This window comes from Nelumbo nucifera, chromosome 2 (genome assembly GCF_055504915.1).
Source record: "Nelumbo nucifera cultivar China Antique chromosome 2, China Antique-T2T, whole genome shotgun sequence".
Classification (NCBI taxonomy): Eukaryota; Viridiplantae; Streptophyta; class Magnoliopsida; order Proteales; family Nelumbonaceae; genus Nelumbo; species Nelumbo nucifera.
Genome location: NC_142650.1, coordinates 46,912,298 through 46,918,899, shown reverse-complemented (window position 1 = coordinate 46,918,899; position 6,602 = coordinate 46,912,298).

The following is a 6,602-nucleotide window of genomic DNA, read 5'->3' as shown; positions in this document are numbered from 1 at the left end:
GTGTCAATTGTACCCCGAAGCTATACTACATCACCATCCAATAACAACTTCAGACCACGAGCCTATCTCAATTAACACCATGCCAGCCTCACCAAGAAGAAAACCTCATTTTCACTTCTTATATTTTTGAACTGAACACCCTCAATGCAAGCAAATCATTGAAGATTCTTGGCAACAAAAAATTCATGGATCCCCTGCCCACCAAGTCCTCACCAAATTGAAGGTTTGTAAAGCAGAATTAAAAGAATGAAACACAAACCAATTCGAGCAGATCCAGTCTCACATCCAGAAACTAACACAACAGATATCTATGTTGCAAATGGAAACCTCGGAGGATGACCATCAGCAAAAACTCCAATCCCTCATAAAACAATACCAATACTGGCTTCTCAAAGAGGAATAGTTGTGGAGACTGAAATCAAGGGAGCTCTGGTTAAAAGATGGTGATAAAAACACAAAGTTCTTTCACCACATTGCAAGCCACAAAAACATAAAAAATAATAGCCTAGAGTGGCTTCAGATTTCAGAAGGGGCATGGACATCAGACAAAAACATCATAGCCAAAATGTTCAAGGAAGCCATCCTAGCCATAAGTGGCCAACCAAAAGACTTTGATCCCAACAGCTCAATAATGTATCTCTCCTTACACTCACAGAGGAGCAAAAAAACATACTCCTCACCCCACCCACTCAAGAAGAGCTAGCATTAATGGTTAAACAGCTCAACCCTCACAAAGCTCCAGGACCAGACGGATTCACAGCATTCTTTTACCAACATTTCTAGGGGCTAATTGCGCAAGACATACACTCCTTGGTTTTAACATTCTTTAACACTGAGTACTTACCAAAAGAGCTCGACAACACAAATCTAGTTTTTGTAGCCAAAAACAGTATCCTAACTGATGCTGCAAGTTATCGACCCATCAACCTATGTAATGTATTGTACAAAATAATCTCCAAATGGTTGGTGTCTAGATTGCAGCCAGTATTGCAGGATCTAATCTCCCCTTGTCAGTCGGGTTTTCTAGAAGGCAGGCAAATCACAGATAATACACTACTAGTGAAGGAACTACTACACAAGATGAAAACCCTGAAAAGAGGAAAAACGTACATAGAACTAAAGATAGACATGTCCAAGGCTTTTGATAGAGTGGGTTGGTCATATCTATTGCAAGTGTTAAAAAATATGGAGTTTCCTAAAAAGTGGTGCAAGCTAATATATCAGTGCATGTCCACAACCAGCTTCTCCATAAAATTGGCAGGAGAAACTCATGATCATTTCAAATTAAGTAGGGGAGTAAGACAAGGAGACCTAATTTCTCCTTATCTCTTCATCATTGGAATGGAAGTATTAACCCAGCTGCTCAATCAAGTTGTATCATCTGGACAAATTGAAGGAATCCAGCTCAGCAAAGAAGACACTCCAGTTACACATTTATTCTTTGCGGACGATTGTACCCTATTCTGTAGAGCCGATTTAGAGCATGTCAAGGCCTTGGTAAAAGTCCTCAATACCTTTGAGTCCATGTCAGGCCAAAAGATAAATTATTCTAAATCAAGTATATTCTTCATGTGAAGAAATCACTAGTAGGCACCAAATAACTTGGAAACCAAATTGGTACAAATTCTAGGCTCTGCTCTACCCACAAGGAAGTCCTTAGTAAAGTAACAACTAGAATAAATGCATGGAGCTCAAAGTTGCTGTCCCAAGCAGGCAAAACCACCTTAGTCAAATCAGTCTTGCAGTCCAACCCCACATACTCCATGTCCACAACAATCTTCCCAAAAGCCACAAACTCAAAATTAAATAAACTTACAAGAAAGTTCTGGTGGGAGGACACAATTGGGAGAACCACACACTATTTCTTGGGGCAAGATATGTAGGCACAAACAACAAGGAGGATTGGGCTTCAGATCTCATGAGATTATGAACAAGGCCATGTTCGGAAAACAAATCTGGCGGCTTTTGAGTGATAGCAAGGGTATTTAGAGTAAACAAATAAAAGCCAAATATTTCCCACATATCTCCCTATTTGCTTCTCCAAAAACCAAGAATAGCTCACTCTGGTGGAAACAAGCGCACTCCATGCTATCACAGTTGAAGACAAACCTACTATGGTCAATCAAAGATGGCTGAGACACCCAAGTCATCACGGACCATGGATACCCACCTTGCTGGGACACATTCCAAATCTGAACCCCTTGATACCTAAATCACAAGTCAAGAACATGAAAGTCTCTGAAATCCTTACTACAGAAGGATCTTGGGACACTACCAAACTAAATATTCTCTTCCAAGAATCTGTGGTCTCTCACATTCTATCAATAGTTCTAGATACAAGCCAGCAAGAAGATAAAGTGATTTGGAAGAAGAACAAGTTGGGTTCATATTCGGTGAAGTCAGCCTATCAACACTTCTCATTTGAAAGCTCCAGTTCTGGTCCTCACTTCAATTGGAAGCTATTTTGGAAGCTCAAAATACTGCATAGATTCTAGGTTTTCTTATGGAAACTAATATGGGACGGTGTGCCTACTAACCAGAAAAGTTTACCATGGCTGCAAGGAGAGGACCGAATATGTAGCTTCTGCAAAGTCGGCGAGGGGACAACCTTCCACCTGTTCTTTCAATGTGCCTTCACAAAAGCAGTTTGGTGTGAAGCCTAAATCGGGCTGAACCTAGACACAATATCAGAAAATCAACCCCACACCATTATCACCGAATGTTTTACAAACATCACCAATCAGTGAGCAACAAGCATTGTTGTACCTCAGCAGATTTAGTATCATTTGTTATTTCATATGGAAAGCAAGGAACGACAACAAATTCAAAAATAGACAACCGGATCCATATCATGTCATACAGACAACATCCCAATTCCCCATAACACACATTGACCAGCATAGGCAAAGTCATTGCACCATCTCACTATCACAATCCATGCCAACTTTACACGTTGATGGCTCCTTTGATCCTAATACAGGCTATGTAGGATGAGGGTTCACCATCCAACATGTGCAACGCCAACTTTGTATTGTAGAAGGGAAACCTAGTTGGGACATCAGCAGCTATGATGCTGAAACAAGAGCTCTCTAACTAGGGCTACAAGTAGCACAATCGCATGGTATTACCCATCTTTTGGTTTTCTCAAACAGTACTGCCGTAATGGAGTTTGCAACCATAGATAAACCAATCCAATGGTCTGATCATCTTCACCGAAACTATCTACAAAGACTGATTTCATCTTTTGAATATATTGAGTTTGTACATATAAGTAGAAACAACAATCAAGTGGCCCATCTTTTTGCCTACATCTCATGTAAGGGCCACATATCACGGCATTACAATGGAGCTAACTCCCCCCATGTAAGACTCATTTAACTAATTCAAGGCAGCTTCTTTTGACAAAAAAAATGATCATTAAAATGGGATCTGGGGTCATAACACGACATACATACTGATACATGCATCGGGATTTTTTTTCCTTTTTTTAGAATCGCAAACCAAACCTATGAGTAGTGTGATTTATCAAAAGAAGATGGAAGGTGAAATCTGGTAGAGATAGGGAAGTGGTTTGATGGGGAAGAGAAAGAAGCAATTTTGAGTGTTTTACCCAAAAAGGGTGGGGGAAGTGATACATTATTAAATTATTATGGAAACATAGTGGGAACCTTAGAGTGAAACCAGGTTTCCAAAGTCTGATTGGTGTAGAGAATCTAAGGAACAACGGTGTGTTATGGAGGGAAAATATGGAAATTGAAGGTGAATATCCGAGTCTAAAATGTTTTATGTGGAAAGCTTGTGTTGATGGGCTACCTTCTAGTTGATTGTCATTTTGTGAGAACAGTGTGGATGCAATCCAACCTTACCTTTAATCCTTAGAGATATAGTATGTGTTTGGTTCCATGGGCATTTATTGAGGGAGTGTTGATTAGACAAACGTTTATATGAAAAACGTTGCTTTATATGTTTGGGTAAAATATAAAAACCTCTCCTGAAATTTTTGACAATCATAAAAACCTCCCCTATAGTTTCATTTTAACAAATATCTCCCCTGAACTTTACAGAAACTCGAAAAAAACCTCCCTTCCGTCACTGTCCCAGACGGAAAACGTTAGATTGATGCACCAGTTTTTTCCAAATACCCATTCTACCCTTTTATAAATTATTTTACATACAAAATTACTGAAATAACCCCATTTTAACTTAACAAAAACCTCTTTTAACGATTATTTCAGTAATTTTACATACAAAAATTACTGAAATATGTTTTTTTGTTGAGTTAAAATGGGATTATTTCATTGATTTAATTTATAAAAGGGTAGAATGGGTATTTGGAAAAAATGGGTGCATCAATCTAACTTTTTCCGTCTGGGGCAGTGACAGAAGGGAGGTTTTTGTCGAGTTTCTAAAAAGTTTAGGGGAAGTATATGTTAAAATGAAACTATAACGGAGGTTTTTATGATTGTTAGAAACTTCAAGGGAGGATTTTGTATTTAACCCTAAATGTTTTTCTTTGTTTTTTCTATTTGGTTGGATGTTTTATGTACGTTTCAAGTAACACCCCATAAAGTTGCTTTTCACCTCAACTTAAAGTGCACCATATCAGCATTTCAGTTCAGGAAATGCCCAACCGTTGGGAAAACGAGAATTTGACATTTCTCCAAATGCTCCATGCACATAAATCAAAGTGTTTCAGTTTTCTAGTGTTAATTTAATAAATGGTGAAACCAAATAGTGGTTTCATATGCAATAAACACCAACGCCTATGTGGCACTAATGTAACAACATTTTTTTAATAAACGCCCATGAAACCAAACATAGCTATAGTCAAGCCCCTTTAGAACATCATGAATGTCTGGCAAGAAAAATTAGAAGAAAAAATGGACTTGTTGAAGAAATCGATGATATTTGCAAAAGTTGATTTGGGAGCAGCGGAACAACTATGTTTTTAAAGGAGAAAAGATTGAGCCAAGATGGGTACAACAATGGAGCAAATGTGTGGCTAGAAAGGCAACTCATGTAGAATGGTGGGCCATAAATTTTTCTCTTGATCATGCTCCAAAACCAGGTTTGAAGAAAGTTCAAATATGTATAGATGCTCAGCATATATTATTTGTCTTAGTGGAAGGAAAGGAAATGTGAAGTGGAATGAACAGGATGTATTTGAAGAAGTAGAGACCTTATCAATAAATTTGATGTTTGTTTTATTTTATATGTTTCAAAAAACAAAAAATAGTGCAACCCATGAAGTAGCTAATAGGACCAGAAGCAGTTTAAATCAACAATGAACCTTCGAATAGGGATGCAAATGGATCAGATTGGATTCAAATCAAGGTATGTTTGAATTCGATCCAATATTTTTTATGTCGGAGGGGGGCTTTTGTGGTCCACAACCTTGACCACTTGATTTGTTCACTAGAGGGGCCCACTGCTTCAATTCTTGAGAAACTTCTATAGGCCGACCGGATTAAATATTCTCCATCTTTTGAATTCTTCCACAGCAATTTATCCTCTTGGCCTTTAGGGTTCAAGGGTAGGTTTAGAATGGCCTCAGCTAATAAATCTTCAAAGACCTAGTACAAGAGTTGAGAGTTCCATTCTCCATGGGAAGTGATGAAGTCTTTCAGCATCCAACTTCTAGTTGCAGAGAGTTGATGTTGTCGGAATTGGGGTTTGTTGGAGCGGAGTCCCAAAATCCAATGATCCGTTTAAGAGTTTATTCGTGATCCACCACCAATTTTCCAACAAAGGTGGAAAGTGAGACTGTTTCAAACACTTAATGTGTTATGCCACCAATAAGAGTGGGACCTCCCGGGTTTGAAACCAAAGATAAACTTGCTCCCCAAATATTTTGCTTGGATTTGTTCCTTCCAAAGCTCTTCCTTACTCGTAAGAAGCCACCAGAATTATTTAGCAAAAAGTGCCTTGTTCATTGGTTCCGTCTGTCTGAGACCCAGACCTCCCCCAGATTTTGGTTTGCAAATCATATTCCAGGAGATATTGTGACCCCCTTGCTGGGTTGTTCCCCTTGCCACCAGAAATAGCATTGGAGTTGGTCTAGTCTCTTCAGAGAATCTTCTTTGGAAATAAGGAGGTGAGCATCTAATAGACAGGAATACTTTGGGCTACTGCATTAGTTTCATGCCCTGACATTTCCTCTTGCTTTGTCCATCCAGGAACATTTCCCCTTTCCAGGTGTCTAGCTGATTCTCTAGATTCGAGATGATTTCTTCAAACGGCCTGACATTTCCTCTTGCTTTGTCCATCCAAGAACCCAAGTACTTCATATTGGGTTGCATTAGTTTCATGCCCATTAGACAACTGAGGAGCTTCTGGTGAGTTCTATGTGTGTTCCTACTAAAGATGATGCCAGACTTTTGGAAGTTTATCTATTGTTCTGCTAGTTGCTCAAATTGGAGGAGAGCTGACTTGACAACAAGGAGGAATTCTGGAGTGGCTTCACTAACAATGAGGCAGTCGTCAGCAAACAGGAGATGTGAGAGGGGTTTTGAATGTCTGGCCATTTTATACCATGCAGTTTGTCTTTCACTTCCTCTTTGTCTAGCAGTTTTGTTAGCACTTGCATACCAATTATGAATAGA